The sequence below is a fragment of the Chelonia mydas genome, chromosome 5 (genome assembly GCF_015237465.2).
Source record: "Chelonia mydas isolate rCheMyd1 chromosome 5, rCheMyd1.pri.v2, whole genome shotgun sequence".
Classification (NCBI taxonomy): domain Eukaryota; kingdom Metazoa; phylum Chordata; order Testudines; family Cheloniidae; genus Chelonia; species Chelonia mydas.
The window spans coordinates 16232324-16249207 of record NC_051245.2 but is presented as its reverse complement, the minus strand read 5'-3'; the positions used below and the strand labels follow the sequence as shown (position 1 = coordinate 16249207).

The 16884-nt window shown below is 43.7% G+C and overlaps 1 protein-coding gene across 2 annotated transcripts in view; it reads right to left on the bottom strand.

Moving 5' to 3' along the window:
• The window catches only part of MAPK4 (mitogen-activated protein kinase 4), a 153314-nt gene that overhangs the window by 81926 nt on the left and 54504 nt on the right, over nt 1-16884 (bottom strand). Inside the window, exon 1 of one of the 2 annotated variants that reach the window (XM_027826279.3) lies at nt 3411-3818. The exons of the other annotated variant lie outside the window; for it this stretch is intronic. The gene's annotated coding sequence lies outside the window, so the exon portion shown is untranslated. Of the gene's footprint in view, nt 1-3410; nt 3819-16884 lie in introns of those variants that run through there. 2 annotated transcript variants of the gene reach the window in all.

Below are 16884 nucleotides of genomic sequence, written 5' to 3'. Positions count from 1 at the left end.
AGATGCAACTTAGACTATCTCACACTGATTTAAATTCCCTGTCCGCTCACATTCTCTTAGATCTCCTGACTCCCACTCAACAGATGCATAAGTGAGTCTAAATTGGTGCAGTTTACATGCCAAGGAGACCAAAGTGTAAAAGAAGAGCATGTTTAACTGCTCCACCCGCTCTCCCATCTCACACACTTTGACGCAGTGGTTCTCAACCAGGGGTACATGTACCCCTGAAAGTACGCAGAGGTCTTCCAGGCAGTACGTCAACTCACCTAGATACTTGCCTAGTTTTACAACAGGCTACATGAAAAGCACTAACAAAATGAGTACAAACTAAAATTTCATACAGACAATGACTTATTTATACTGCTCTCTAGACTATACACTGAAATGGAAGTACAATATTTATATTCCAATTGATTTTATTATATAGTAAAAATGAGAAAGCAAGCTATTTTTCAGTAATAGTGTGCTGTGACACATTTGTATTTTTATGTATGATTTTGTAATCAAGTAGTTTTTAACAGAGGTGAAACTTTGGGGTTATGCAAGACAAATCAGAGTCCGGAAAGGGGAACAGTAGTCTGGAAAGATTGAGAGCCACTGCTTTAACACACAGCTTCTCCACTATTTTTCCCAAATCCTGGTTTTGTCACAGCTTTGCTTGGGAGAGTCAACAACTGGATCTCAGTTTCCCCATCTGTACAGAGGGGATGAAGCAGAACCTTGCTAATCACACAGACACCTGAGTAACCCACTGTGGGCTACATGAGTGCCCAAATACTAACAAAGCAAAGCTAATGCATTACAGTGTTCTCTCTCAATTTACTTTGCAATTGCAGTTTAGCTCTATTTACAAATGTTCTTCATTAAAAAAAATAATGAAACCTCAGTAACATGAGACAGGCTACAGCATCTGATATTAAACCTCTGACAAGAAGTGTGGACAGTACCATTTTTGTGTGTACATTAAAAGGAGCCTGTGATGGGGTATATTCAGCCATTGCAGCTCGCTGCTGGGGCCCTTCAGTCCTACTGCACCCAGCCCCAAGAAGCAGCGAGCTGGGAAAAGAAGAAGCAGGGAAGGTGGGTCCTCCAAGCTTGCCTAGGTAGGACTCTCCAAAGCAGCCATTTTGGAAACTATAGAGACCTGGTCCTCCAAGGGCTAGAGGAGCTAGCCACAGCCAATCAGGGCCCTGCTGGCCCAGATAAAAGGAGCTGCTTGGCATTAGCAGGTCAGTCCCTGGCTGGAACCAGAGGAGTGAAGATAGGTACTCCTCTCTGGCCAAAGGAGTTCAGCAGTCACAGAGAGTTCATGGCTAGCTGAACTTACACAGCTGTGATTTCAGAGGGAAAAGGACCTGGGGACGTTGACTCTGATATAGGGCTGGAGATAAAAGGATCCAGTAGGAAGAGGCCCAGAGAAACAGCAGTGGCAGACTGAATCAAGCAGTACATGGCTGCTATGTGTAAAGTCCCTGGGTTGGAACCGGAGTAGTGGGTAGCCCTGGTTCCCTTACCACCACAGGAAGGGGGAAGGGCTTATATGAGACACCGAACAACAGGCTGAATTTAAAGAGCCCAGAGCCAGGGCTGGAGACCCTAGTGAGGGCAAACAGACTGTCTTATTTGTGGGAGTCTTTAATATTCCAGAAGGGGTTCATTAGGACTCCATGATTCAACCAGAGGGCCAAGCCACTGAAGACCTGCCAAGGTCAGCTGGCAGCCTGCAGGGGACACTAGGGTGAGGACTGTGGCACTGCATCGGGCCACTCAGAAATGCTAAAGAGGTGACTGCCCCTTCACAGAGTCAAATTTTGCAGCCCTTCATTGAGCAAAGCTCCTGATATCTCTGTTAATTTAGTGGGAGTGCTGCTCCATTCAAAACCACAGGGTGAGAGAGCAAGGGAAGGAGAACTAACAGGCTATTATCTCTGGTGAACGCTGATCAGGAGCCATTTCAGTTCTTCTGCCAAGGAAGTTATAGTTTTTATGACCATGTGCATTTATTTCTGATTTAGAATAAGTAAATGCATATACAAATTAGGCATGGCCCTTCTGTGCAGTAGAGTCAATAAGGTCACTCACAAGAGTTAGAGGCAAGCAGGATTTGACATGGATAAATTATTAGTTCATTTTATATAGGGCTGAAAGATATAGGGTTTTGCTTTAGTATAAGTCTGGCTCTCATCTTCCCTCCCATGATGCCCAGCTCACGAATCATTGTGACATCAGATGCCAACCCTAGGTCTGGAAAACAAGCTTTCTTCTTTGTGCATGAGCTGGTCAGTGCCAGTGCTAAGCATAGTGGATGACAAGATACAGACCTGTTGGACTCCCAAACTATTACCAACATCTAAGCATTTTGAAATCTATGGGTGAAAAGCACTTTGCACATATAACTTCTGAGCAGCAGCATCACCAATTCACCATCAATACTGCAAAAGCAGACAGTTTCGTGAACTGGTCACCTTCTCCAGCTATACCATGGACTGTCTGCCATACACTGGGTGCCCTTAAAAACTGACTCTGTCATTTCTAGAAGAATTCCCCGTTATAGAGCTCTCTGTCTCTACTCATGGATTGGTATGGTCCTTGTCACCACAGTAGCTAAGGATGGGATTTTTTCAAAAGCACTTGGAAGTGGGCGAACCCCCCTCACACTGACCTCAGTGGGAGTTTGCCACCACTGACTTCTATGGGAGCAGAGTTAGGCTAGTGCAGAGTACTTCGGAAAAACTCTACCCACTATCCCTCTCAGGCAGAGCCCACCTGGATGCAGGGGAGACTTGGATATGCTGAGCAGAGGAAGGCCAGGCCTGAGGTCCCTGAGAGTTTCCTATGCTGTGTTCAAATGCTCAATAAACCTTCCTGTTTTATGCTGGCTGAGAGTCGCTCTGATCTAGAGAACAGGTATTATTCCCTTTGGGAGTGGAGGCCCTGGGGGTCCAGAGCCAGTGGACTCCCTGAGGGGGCCCATGGTGAGAAACAGGGGTGCTAAGGCTCAGAGAGGTGTGGCTCCAGGAGGTGGAGGGGCTTAACCCCCGAGAGAGAGTGGACCCCCAAGAAGAGCTGTCTCACTGAAGGGGGTTCCCCCCACGGACTGCACGGGGCCAAGAGTGGGCACGACCTGCGAGTCCGTGACAACGTGGTACTCTGTAAGGTGTCTCTGAAGACAGCAGAACCTTTCAACGCAGTAAACTTTAAGTGCAATGCATTATGTATGGAGTCATTTATTTGGCAAGTCAATAATACACATCAGCATCTCGCCCCAGCTCTTCTGGAATGGCTTAGCTAATAGTATGAATTCAGATCCATGCATGAACTATATCTCTCCTGCAACTGTCTAGCCAAATACCCTGCAGATAAGCACAAAATACTCTCAACAGTCGAATCCCTCTTGGATTCCTACATACCAGTCCCTCTCTGCTCTGATGCAGGGGATTGTTCGCGCCAACTGCTGAAACCCGCAGAAATCTGCCAATCTCCTGAAGCAGTGCATGTGACACTCTGAAAGTTTTCATCACTTCAGCTCCTGCATTCTTGGTGGTTCAGCAGGAATTCCAGGCACATCACAGCTTCAGCTGCCTCTGAGTAATTCCCCCTCCATCCTTCCTCGGTAGCTCAACTTCGAGATCTGCTCCTTTGTTACAAATCACAGCCTGAGCAGCCACTGCCCCATACAAAAGTTGGGGGCATCACTCCTGCCAGTCCCAAGTAGGGCAGGAGGTTCCTCCTTTCCAAACCCTTCTTGTCCCTGTGTGGTTCCAATCCGGTGATCTCTCCACACATTCAAATCCTCCACGCTTCCCAGCTGCCAATGTGCCTGTTTGCTTATTCCATTTCTTCTCCCTCTTCCCTTCCCCACCTCCCCCAAGCTATTCCCTATCACTGCTCAGGGACGTGTTTCTATGGCAACTAAGTACTGGGGTTGTTCAAACCATCATAGGAAAACTTAAAGGTAAAAGGTCTCGTTGCCAATTCTGTATAATATATAGTGCCCTGTGTTTGTAGGTTAGGACGTATCCCACATTCTACACATGGGGAACTCAAAGCACAGAGAGATTAGAGGTCATTTTTCAAAAGAGCTTCAGCTTTTAGGCGCCCAATGTGACAAACCTGCAGCCTGAATTTCAAAGGTAACTGAAGGCAACGGGAGCTGTAAGCGCTCAGCACCTTTGAAAGCCAGGCTCTGGGTGTCTCAAGGGGTTTGTTCAAGGCTGCACAGTGAGTCTATGGCAGACATGTCATTAAAATTCAGAAGAGTTCTTGGTTTCCAGGTCAGCGATCAGTCCACTAAACCACACTGCCTCCAAAAGTAAAATGGAAGAGAAAATCATCCCAGGGTTGCTCCTATACCACTCCGACTGCATGATACGTAGTGTTAATATACAGCAAGTAAAACGCACAGAGACACTGGTCTGATTCTCCTTACCCCAGTATAAATCGGGAGTAACTCCACCGGCCTGAAAAAAGCTTACGTCCCATCACATGATCAGTGCAAGGCCTATTGGCTGAACTTACTCTGAGGGCAGGACACTTAAGAAGTAACTTCTAAGAGCAGTTGGCTTTATAATTAACCCTTTCATACACTACATCACAAGCAATGTGAAATAGGGGTTACCAGACTCTGAGAGTTTGTCTACACTGGCACTTTGTCAGCAAAACTTTTGTCGTTCAGGGATGTTAAAAAAACATACACATACACCCTGAACGACAAAAGTTTTACCGATGAAAAGCGCCAGTGTGAACAGCAAACTTTTTTGACAGGAGCTCTCTCCTGCCGACAAAGCCACAGCCGCTCATGTTGGGTGGAAGTTTCTTGTTGGCAGGAGAGTTCTCTCCTGCCGACAAACAGCTGCTACACTGAGTGGCTTTTAACGGCACGGCTGTAGCGGTGCAGCTGTGTCGCTAAAAACTGCGTAGTGTAGCCATACCCTTAGTTGATGGACACTTTTGACTTCTACAGGCCTCATAATGTTTGTGTGTTTTTTAAAAAGTGCTTTTCTTTTTAACTTATTTCTCATAGTTTTTTGAGAGGAACACCTCCCCCCAACCCCATTCCCCGTCTTGGTCTTTGTTAGCTAGACACAAAACGAGAGACAGTGCTTACCATCAAGCACTCACACGACATCCGGTCCCTGCCTTCCATTGACACTTACGTATTTAAAATAGGGCAAGGGGTGGGTGGGAGAACAGGACTCTGCCCAGGGAGGGAGAAAAGGCAGGAGGGAGGAAAATCCAGAACTGGGACTGAGTTGGGATAACAGGAGTCAGGGCTCTTGGTTGCCCCATCATCCCTGTGGGCAACCTGACTGATGCCCGACTCATGCATAATGTCAGCGGTGGTAGGGTATCCTGCTAATGGGCTCTCCCACATGATCTTTCAGCTGTTGAATCTGCCCTCAAAAATGTCAAGGCCATTCAAGTATGAAGATGACATCTACCTTGTTTCAAGAGAGAGAGACTTCAAAAAAGACTGAGGACAACCTGAACCAAGACATGGCAGCCATCAGTGGCTATCGCAAGAAGTATAGACTTAAGCTCAATGTGCCAAAGACAGTGTCATAATGCTTCCATCTCAACCCCACCAATGCTTCACAAGAGTTCAACATCTTCTTGAATAGAGAATGACTAGTACATGATCCAAAGCTAGTATATCTAGGAGTAACTCTAACTCACACATTTACCTACCTCAGGAAGTTAGCTCAGATGATTAAGAGCAGAAACAGACACCTAAATAAGCTTGTGGGCTCAATTTGGGGAGCTAATGCACAAATACTGCACAGCTTAGCACTAGCTCTCTGCTACTCTGCTGGAGAATACTGTGTTAAATTCTTCCCACACAAAACTCGTTGATGTATAATTGAATCATATTAGGAGAATAACAACAAGGACTATGAAACCAACAAACAACAAATGGCTAACAGCTCTCTCCAATATCCTGCCTCCTAACATCAGGTGTTAAATCGCAGCAAAGAACCTCCTTGACAAAATCCAAAAGATACCACAATTCCCACTTTTCAAAGATATATGAGAGGCACCTTGCCACTGACTGATCAGCAAAAGACCAATCTGGGCTATGTTACTAACCAGCTCTATTTGGGATGCTGCCACGTTGTGGGGAACAAGCTGCATCCTCTGTAAAAAACTCCTTCCTCATCACTCAGCCTGATGAGAGACTGCCTGGCTTCAAGCTGCCATGTTCTCTCTGGAGCAAGCTCAACCATTTCAGATGTGGGGTGGCCAGGTGTGGAGTGAATGACCACACCTGGGCACTCAGGACCTCTGTGTAGTCGCAGTGCAGCTGGAAGTCCTGCACACCACCTGAACAGTTGCTTATCTCATGCAGACTTGTCAGAAGGCCTTCCCTGACTTCACATGGCTTACCCCAATGTTAGTGAATGGCTAGAATGTGTTGAATACTTACTTAAGCTGTTCTGATATTTTCTTTTTCCTATACACCTCTGTTTTATCTTCCTATTTCATACTTTGGTATAACAAAGATTGGAAAAAAGTTCAGAGAAAACAACCAATAATAAAATAACTGGACTGTTAGAGAACCTGACCAACAGACTCACCCCTCTCCCGCCACATCAGGATCAAGGTCAGTGATGGGATTTAAGTCGATGGGGCCTAACATTCTGCTAATCATCACGTTGCTGCTCACAAGGCCTCTATTAATGAAGCCTTATGAGGCTACTCTGACAGAGCCAAGAAGCTTTCCCTGCCACTGTGTTGCATGGAGATCATCTACCCCTTTAAAAAATCCTCAAATAAGAAAATATAATAAAAGCACCAAAAAAAAAACCCCACCACCCCCACCCCTGAAATCCTACGACACTCAGACAGGGATCTATACTGAAAATACATTGAGACAGAAATCTGACTATTCATATGTGTATGCTTATTTATATGTTAAATGAGCCTTTTGATTTAATAGATGTTGTTTGGATGACATACGCTGAATAAAGTCCTTTAGTCTCCTTGGAAACAAAGTGTCAGTGGCCATCCTTTCAATACTCATAGATTCCAAGGCCAGAAGGGACCATTGTGATCATCTAGTCTGAGCTCCTGGATAACACAGGCCATAGACCTTCCCCAAATAATTCCTAAAGCAGATCTTTTAGAAAAACATCCAGCCTGGATTTAAAAATTGTCAGTGATGGAGAATCCACCTCCACCCTCCGTAAGTTGTTCCAATGGTTAATTTCTCTCACTGTTAAAAATTCATGCCTTATTTCCAGTCTTAATTCATCTAGCTTCAACTTCCAGCTTTTGGATCATGTTAGACCTTTCTCTGCTAGACTGAAGAGCCAATTGTTAAATATTTGTTCCTCATGTGGGTACTTGTAGACTGTAATCAAGTCACCCCTTAACCTTCTCTCTGTTAAGATAAATAGATTAAGTTCCTTAGTTTATTGCTGTGTGGCATGTTTTCTAATCCCTAACTCATTCTCATGGCCCTTCTCTGAGCTCACTCCATTTTATCAACATCCTTCTTGAATTGTGGACACCAGAACTGGACACAGTATTCCAGCAGCGGTCACACCAGTGCCAAATAAAATAACCTCTCTACTCCCACTCTAGACTCCCAGTTATGCATCCAAGGATTGCATTAATTCTTTTGGTCACAGCACTGCACAGGGAGTTTATATTAACGACCAAAACCCCCAAATCTTTTTCTCAACTGGAATCTCATACTGCAACATGGAACAAAACACTCAGAACATTCATGCAAGCATGGAAGGCAGAAGTTAACGGGAGAGGCATGATCTGCTTGTCTCAACACAGACAGAGCCAGGAACTCTTGAGTTCTCTTCCCAGGCCTCCCATGGACTCACTTGGGCATGTAACCTTGGACAATGTACTTCTGTAAAACGGGGATACTACTGCTGCTTAGCTCTGTAGTATTTTATCCCTTAAGGCACTGACAGTGTTCTGTTCTGTCCCAATAAACTTGTCTTCTCATTCCTAGAAGAAGGATCCCTGCTTCCCTCCCTCCCATCTCTTCTGTCTCCTAGGAACCCATGTACCCAACCTCTCCGACTCTGACCATGCTCCCTTTGTGCTGCTGCCTCTGCCTCCCTACTGCCTCCTTGCCAATTCTTACTCACCCCGATCTCCCAATGTGACCCATCTTCCCATTGCAGGTTCCTGGCTACAAGGCAGAGATTGGAAACCAACTGCAAGAAGCAGTGGCTCAGCTTCAACAGGCCATAGATGGTGTTATTCCCAACAGGGCAGGACTGGTTCTTCCAATGATTCCTTACCTGTTCTTCCTCCAAGTCTGAAATGTCCCCTTCTCAGCACTCCCACAAGGTCCACAACATCCCTAAACTGACCAGCTAATTAGTTTGTGTCCTATGGGACAGTCTATGGTTCATCCTGGACTTTAATAATTAGAGATAGGCCCAAGTGTTTAGATCTGGATCCAGATAGGAACTTCCTCCTTTTTTAGACGTTATATGGATCTGGGGCTTTGCTTGGAGCCCATCTCTAATAAGAATCTTCAAGCGCCCTTCTGTCCTGTATGCACTTCCCCCTTCTGTCTATATAACATTGTTTGAAGAGTCAGTCACCATACCATTTACCCCACACAATTTACCTGGAGAAATGATGGCTCAAGAAGCTCTAGAATTTCCTCTGTTAAAGAGGGGAAAATAATAAGTGGTTAGCTTTAAATTCATTGTACTGATGTAAATTCTAGAGGCATGTTTAGCTGATCTTTGAAATAATAGCATCACAGATTTAATTTCAGATGATTAGATTTCCCAAAATAGACCTTCCAAAAACTGCTTTGATTCTTCTAAAGTACTTTCCATCATTAGACTAAGTACAAAAGCACTTGTCGTGTAGCTGTACATTTCTTTTGCAATACCTACAGAATAATTAGCATTTTCCTTTCTAATATTCTGTTTGAGAAAGTTTAGTTTAGCAAGTGTACTGCAGAATTTCTCTCTCCTCAGAAGTTCCTCAGTGATTAGGCCAAACCCTGAGGAAAAACAAGAATGGTCTTGCATATTTGAGAAATCTTTATTACTAATTTTTATTGAAACCAAACATCAGGTCTTTTCGGATCCCCAGGCACCATTTTTATAAATCAAGTGTCCTAGCCCATTCAAATCAGGAAACCCCAACCTAAAATCCTCCCTTTCAGTTTCAAATGGATAACAGACTCTTGTGTAAGTATTCAGATATTACAGCAATGCCGCTCATAACAATACCTAGACAGATAGTGCAGTCTTGCTGTCTGCCCTTAAACAGCGGCCATGTTTCACCCTAGAATGGATGTATTTTAGTGGCAGGTGAAATATTCCCTAAACTGACAAAGATGATATATACTATTGGCCAGATTCTGAAACTTTTACTTATATTGAACAGTACCTTACTTCACAAGTAGTGTCACTGAGTTCAGTACAATCAATCATGGCCTAAGGTACTACTCAACATGAGAAAAGGTCCTAAATAAGAGACTGATACTGCAGACTTACTCATGTGGGTAGTGCTATTGAGGTGGGTAAGAGTTAGGTCGAATAGAAAGCATTTTAGAATGAAAAGCATGATGTAAATGCAATGTACTATTATTATTGTCATAAATGACAATTAAAAAAACCTTAAAAGTAGTAGGAATATAGATTCCATAAGGTAACTGTCCGAGTTTTGCACTGATAGGATAAGATCACTTAGTTATGTAATGACCTTAAGAAAGGGAGAGCTAATCAATAACTCATTTATGGGAATTTCCAGCATGCAAACACTTTCGAACTGCCCTTCTTGACATGATGTCCAAGGTCAGGTCTCAGTTCTAGACCCTGGCATCAAAATTCTCCCAAGTTTCTATAGCAGCAGTGATGGGATACATCCTTCCACATTCCTTAACATGATACAGACTGAGAAACACAACCCAGAATGATGCATCTGTAACCAATGAGATTTGGTATCTAAGGAAAACATCAAGAGGTGACTACCAGAGAATTGCAAACTTCAAAACAAGGGGCAATGGGAAACCCCACACTTTTTGGGGGGTAGGAATACCAAACCAATGCATCTACCCTTCCCCTGTGCTAACACTACCAGCAATAATATTACCAACTAATGAGAGTGATTGCATCAGTTACAGCATTATCAATTACAGCATTAGATAAAATAAGCTGTCTGTAGCCAGTAGCTGTCAGGCAGCCCTGTTTCCTATGACCCACGTTAAAAACAGACCATCTAGCACAAAAGATGTAACAACAGAATCTAGCTTTTGCCCTGTTCCAGGAAAATGGATTCCCACCCTCCACCCCTAGTCACCCGATGCCTTTCAAAACCAACCAGTGCAGGTTCCTGTATATGGACAAGAGACTTTAGATGTTTGTGGCATTTCCCTGTATGTTTAGTGAGAACTCAAACTCATTCTGCTTCAATGCAAACAGAAAAGCATGCAAAGCCTCTGACATACAGGCAAAAAGAACTGACAAGACAGGTGTCATTTCCGCAGTGCTGCTGGAATTGCTTTCTCTCGTTCCATTTTCTTGCAGAGAGGCCAATTAGTTTCTTGTATTGTCAGTGTCTGGCTCATTTATTTTTCTCATAATAAATTGGGTTTGCTCTCTCTGCAAACTTGTGTACTAGATGAAAGAATATAACATCCCCACCTCCCCTCCCCCCATACCAAAGAATATTTTTATAATAATACTAGCTAGAGAGCCAGTATGTGAAATAAAATCTCATTGTTTGACGTGACACCACAGAATGACTCTAAAGCAGGTCAGCCCTATATCTTTTGAAGGGGTGTCTACTATTAAAATAGTTCACTGGATCCGTGGTACTGCCTATCCTCATGATAAGACTTGTTATTTTCTGACCTGTGGCTGCTGGTTTTATTAAAAGCCAAGAGACCACCCACCCCAATCAATGCACACACTACAGGACAGTTCAGGTGCTATTTAGAATCCTCTCAGATGTCTGCATGGTCCCCTCTGGGCCTGCAGATGACAATCAGAGAATCTCTTTGATGTAGCATTTAGAATCCTTGTTACACAGATGCAGCATTACCCTGCGGAGGATGTTCAAACTCCCTTGACATTAACAAGCTAAAACAAACTGATATGAGCATGAGCCTAGGATTCAAGCCCTCTTAATGCATGACAAAAGGTCACCTGGTGGCCCTCCAGTTCTGTTTATTTATTCCTGACAGGCGCAGAATACCCAGTTGTTCCTTTGTCTCACTTAGTAGAGAGCTCCCACCTCATTGCCAGAATCCAATGCAAATAAGGTGAGCAAAGACAGCCTAATGTGGGGTCTCAAAAGCATCAAATTGTATTTCAAAGCCTACTTGAGCTTCTGGGTTTCAGCTGTGCTAACATACACTCCCAGGAGAGGTGGGGAGAATCTCTTAATAACTTCCACTGGCTTTTAAAAGGAAAAACAGAGAAACATCTGCTGAAATGATAAGCAGCTTGTTGGCCATGTTCAGCTGGAAGGTCTCAAGCGGAACAGTTCTACCCTAAGAATTACATGTTAGTGCAGTAGTTCCTTCTAGAAATTATACTCCAGAGAAGCAGGATAAACTAGTGGCTAGAGCAAGGAGCAGGGAGTATGGTTCCTTCAGTCTTCTTATTACAAACCACCACCTGGGCTGCTGTGTGAACATAGGTAGGTCACTTTTTGGGTACTATGGGACTCCAATTCCTGCCCCTGTAAATATAATAAGTGTGAATAAATATTGGCTTCTATTGGAGACGGAGATGCAGATTTACCTGGAGGCACAATAAGTCTTGAAATCCACTGAAAGGAGTCAATATCACAAGGACTGGAACACCAAATGAGTGAAGCAGTCTTTTAGACAAGGCTAGGATTTCATCTAACTGCACAAGCTACCTCCAGGGCTTTCAAACTAACATTCTCAAGCAGAAGGTGAAGTGTGTGTGGGGGGGGGGAGGTAAAACTCCCTACCTGTGCTGAGCCAGTGAATACACAGGTATAATCAGATTGATCAGCACTGTTCCACACTGCATGTAATGGAGTACACTGGCCCTTTAAGAGTAGATGTGGCCAGAAGATCCCATTCCAGGAAGCTAGAACGAACAAAGGCCAAGGAAATGGTTTTCAGGAATTAGTAGTTGGATGGAGGGGGAAAAAACCCAGGACACTGTCCCTTTAAGGGCCTGGAACCAAAAGCCCTGTAGTATAGGGTGAAGGCAATGCTCCCTTCACTTCCAGCCAGTCAAGAGAGCTCTCTGGTGGAGGGCAGTATATAAACTGCTTTCTTCCTCAGAATAGGGGAGATGCTGGGAGGAGAAGGAAGCCGGAGCTGGAAGGCTGAGCACCAGTTAGAAATGGCTAGGACTGGTGACGCTGTGAAGAACAGATGCTGGCCGAAAAAGAGCTCCATGTGGGTGGCAGAAGAGCCAGAGATAAGTGCGAACTCTTGGATTACCTTGCTGCACTTGATTTTTGAGATATTAAGAACTATGCAGGACAGTTGGTGGTCAATAAACCAGCTCCACGTGGAGAATGGGTCTACTCATACAAGAGACTGAGTAGAGCTCAGAAGGGGCCCTAAAGAGGGAAAACAGCTGGATGCTGCAGAGGGACCTCTGGAAATGAGGGGCACTCAGTAAGTGGCAGCCCCATTACACTGTAGGATTATCAACCTCTGTTAGCTTTTTTGACTGCTGCTACACACTGAGTCAATGTTTTCAGAGAACTATCCATAATGACTTCAAGATCTTTCTTGAGTGATAAAAGCTAATTTAGACCCCATCATTTTGTATGCATAGTTGGGAATATTTTTTTCCAATGTGCATTACTTTGCATTTATCAACATTGAATTTCATCTGCCATTTTGTCGCCTGGTCACCCAGTTTTGTGAGATCCCTTTGTAACTCTTCGCAGTCTGCTTTAGCCTTAACTATCTTGAGTAATTTTGTATCGTCTGCAAATTTTGCCACTTCGTCGTTCACCCCTTTTCCAGATAATTTCTGAGTATGTTGAACAACACAGATCCCAGTACAGATCTATGCAACAGGAAGAAAGTGGCACCAGTCCTATAAACAAATAATACAGCCCAAGCAAAACAATGTCTTATTCAAAGTAGAGTCTGTGTAGGGAGCCCCACAGCTTCATCACATACAATATATATTGTAGCATGCTTTACAATGGTGGGTATTATCATCCATATTTTGCAGATGGGGAAGCTGAGGTGCAGAAGTGAGGCCCTCAAGATCACATGGGAAAAGCTGGAAAGTTGAATCCAGCACCCCTGCTTCCTACTTTCATGTCTCACCCACTAGGCCACCAGTCCTCTATACCAAATACCCAACTTCTCAAACAGTTTTGCAGCCTTGCTCCGTCCAAGATTTTAGTTTGCTTAAAATAGGGTTAGGTACCATCTACATGTGGCCAACTATAGGACAACAGTGCTGAAACCATATAACCCCTCCCTTCCCCCAACAACAATATGGTGGGTTATTAGGGGATTGCGGATTAGCACTTGCTAACTCATCACATGGCTCTTTTGCTGAGTCAGTCATTAACTAGGATTATTTTCTTCTATGTAATAATCTCCAGCTGCTTTCATCATGGATTTAATCAGCATCTGTAAAGCACTTTGAGATGAACAGTTGGCAAGTGCCATATAAGTGTATAGTGACAATTAGAGCAGTCTGGGAATTTTCCACAAACCTCTTTTTGATTGGAAAATGCCAATTTGTCAAAACAGAAACTGTTCATGGGAAAGGGATCTCCCAATTAGAACAAAAAACTGGAAAAAATTGACGACCTCCCATTTCCACTTGTCTTTTTTTTTAACCCAGAATGTTTTGGGTTTTTTGGTTTGAAACTTTTTGTTTTGAAATTTTACTTATTTTTAAAAGGTAAAAATTTTAAAGGTTAACATTTTTAAAAAGAAGTTGCAAAATTATCAAAATAAAATGACTGGATCAGAACTTTTTTTATTTGGATAATCGGTTTGCGGAAAAAATTGAGATTTTTGACTGTTCAACCCATTTGTGATGGGAAATTTTTTCAAAATCTCAGAAAATTCTCATGGGTCAGAAAAACCGGTTTCCCACCATGCTCTGTTTACAACACAGCAGCAACACATGTCCTGAAAGCAACATTCAGGTCTGTCTAACCAACCCTGCACTGCCTCTCCCGTCAGCTGGATAGCGCTGTATGTACCAGTAGTAGTCCCTTTATTAACTGACAAGTTACATCCTAATATTTTGGGGTTTCACAGGCTCTTTGAAGTGAAGCAGTACATGCAGGCGTGAAATCACAGTGAGAAAGTTGGGATCATGAGCTGTGACTGACTAGATTTCATCCAGTGTTTATAATGACCCAAAAAGGAGAGAGAAAAATTAAACTGGGTGAAGTTTAGAAGAGGCTTTAGCATCATGGGATATGCTCCTGTTGCACTCTGTATGCAAGCTTTAGGTCTAGTCTCGCAGCCCTTAATCACAAGAATTGTCCCATTAATTTAACAGCAGGATCGTCCTTTTACTTCATTGTGGATTTAACAGTGGGTTTTCTGGAAACACCCAGGGCATGGTACATGATACTGTTTTTGTTTTCTGTCCTTTAGCAGAAATTAAAAAGTAATAATAAGACAAATACAAAACATTAAGCTCTGTTTTAAATTACTACAATGAATAGTCACAGACCTCCTGGAAGAAGAGAATTGTACCAAGCCAGGACACTGTGGAGTCAGTATTTAAATAGAGATTTAGTGAATGGATAACGAAAGATACACAGCACTAGAAACAAACCAAAGTTAGGATGCAAGGTGCAGACAGGTGCAAGCAGGATCCTGGTAGCCACTAAAAAACATTTTCCAACAGTCACCAGACTGGTAATTTGGCTACCACTTCTTTCCCCTTTATTTAGAGTACAAAATGCAGCATCTCAGATGCCACGGTGTGGCTACTACTAAATGTGGATGTTTTAATGTCAAGCCCTCAGCATGGAAATCAAATATTGCAACTAAATGGACAATCCAAAGCACATAGGATACTTTGCACGGTAAAGAGAAAGACAAGGTGGGTGATGTAATATCTCGACACTATATATAACAACACTGCAAACTTGCATGGTAAAGTCACAAGTTTCCTGAACAAGAAGGAAAAGGGAGAGAGAAAAAAATCAAGTCCCAAGGTCCTGAAAAGATGGCACCTTGATGCTGAAGGTGAACAAGGAAGAGGACAATTCACAAGCCCATGTGGCAAAGAAATTACACATGTATCAGAGTTTTAGCTGTGAAGGTTGCAAAAAGAAGGCTTCAGTAGCTTAAAACCTGAGGGGAAAGATTTGGTGGTTCACAGGATTGGCAAAGAGAGATGAAGCCTAGGCTTCTGGTTCAAATCCAGGCCAGTTGACCTAGTGCCACAGAAGGGTCAGTGACCTATGAAAAACAGTGAATTCCTAGTCTAAGGCCTTGTCTACACTATGGGGGAGATCAATCTAAATAACGTAGCTGAAGTCAACATACTTAGATCTACTTACCGCGGGGTCCACACTACGCGATGTCGACTGGAGATACTCTCCTTTCGACTCCCCTTGCGCTTCTCATTCAGGTAGAGTACAGGAGTCGGCAGGAGACCTCCGCTGCATCGATTGCTGCATGTCGAACCCCCGGTAAGTGTAGACAAGGCCTTAGTCTAGTGTCCTATGCGTGCGTGCCTGCTTAACAAAAACAGTCATCCAAACTTGCATGTACCTTTGCTGGCAGTTTCAGCAAAGAGGCATGGGAACTGAATGTGAGCTAGGACAACTCCAGATTTCAGGGGGAATTGTGTACAAACCTAAAGCCAGAATTTGGACCCATAATTTGCAGTAACTAGCCAATAAGAAGTTAGAGTTTAGATTCCCTTCTCTGTATTTCCCTCCCACTCCGTGGGTAGGGTTTACGCCACTCATGTTTGATGCCACTTTTGAGCTTTGAACCCATGGTGAATGGTGCTAACTAAAGCAAGGAAGCTGTGGCCAGGTGTGAGTGGATGAGACACTGTGCTAAGAGAACCACCACCAAATAAATCAAGAGGGGAGAGAGTCAAAAGCGTGATCAGCAGAGAGAGACACCATCCTGAGCCCATCGGAATATTTTATGTAAAATGGAAGGAGATCAACATTTTCCTTGTCAGCGTAATTGTTAATAATTGGCACAGTCAAATGCAGTGTGCATTATGAAAAAAAGAAACCGTTTAATTTCAGTCCATGGATATACTGCAGTAGTTGTACATCTGCCCCAGATGCATCAACGCCTGTGAGAACAATGCACAAAGATTCAGTGTGAACATGTGTTCTGAAAGTTTAGACTGTATATTGGAACTGTCAGGTACTATTGGGTACCGTGAAACTGTTGGGTTTGATGTGAACAGAACCGTTTAGCAGCTGGCTGGGTTTTGGATCAGAAAGGTTGTATAAATACAACTCTACTCCTTCAGGAAGCCGGCTTGGTAAGGAAAATGGTAAAGAGTAATAATAAGACTACCACCTAGCTCTTATGTAGCACTTTTTATCTATAGATTGAGCAAGGAGAATCTACTATGAGGCGAACACCATGGACATAGGGGAAAATCCTACCCTGCCCACCACAATAAAAGAATGCCTGGCAGGTAGTGGAAATACTGTGGTTCCACTGCACAGTGGGATTGGAATAGGACAGCCCAGACACAGGGTGCATGGAAGCACCTTCTGCCATGACAGAGGACAACATGGCACTATGGCCGGCCAGGACATGCTTGATGGACCCCTGCTTATTTGATTCCATTTTTCAATCCTATGGATGGTGGTGGGGCTGCAGCAGTGGCAGAGGCTATTACAGCCCTGAGGAAGCAGTGACACCCGCAGAGCAGCCTTGTGGGTTGCAGGGGGGCGTGGCATGCCATGCTCCCCTCCTCA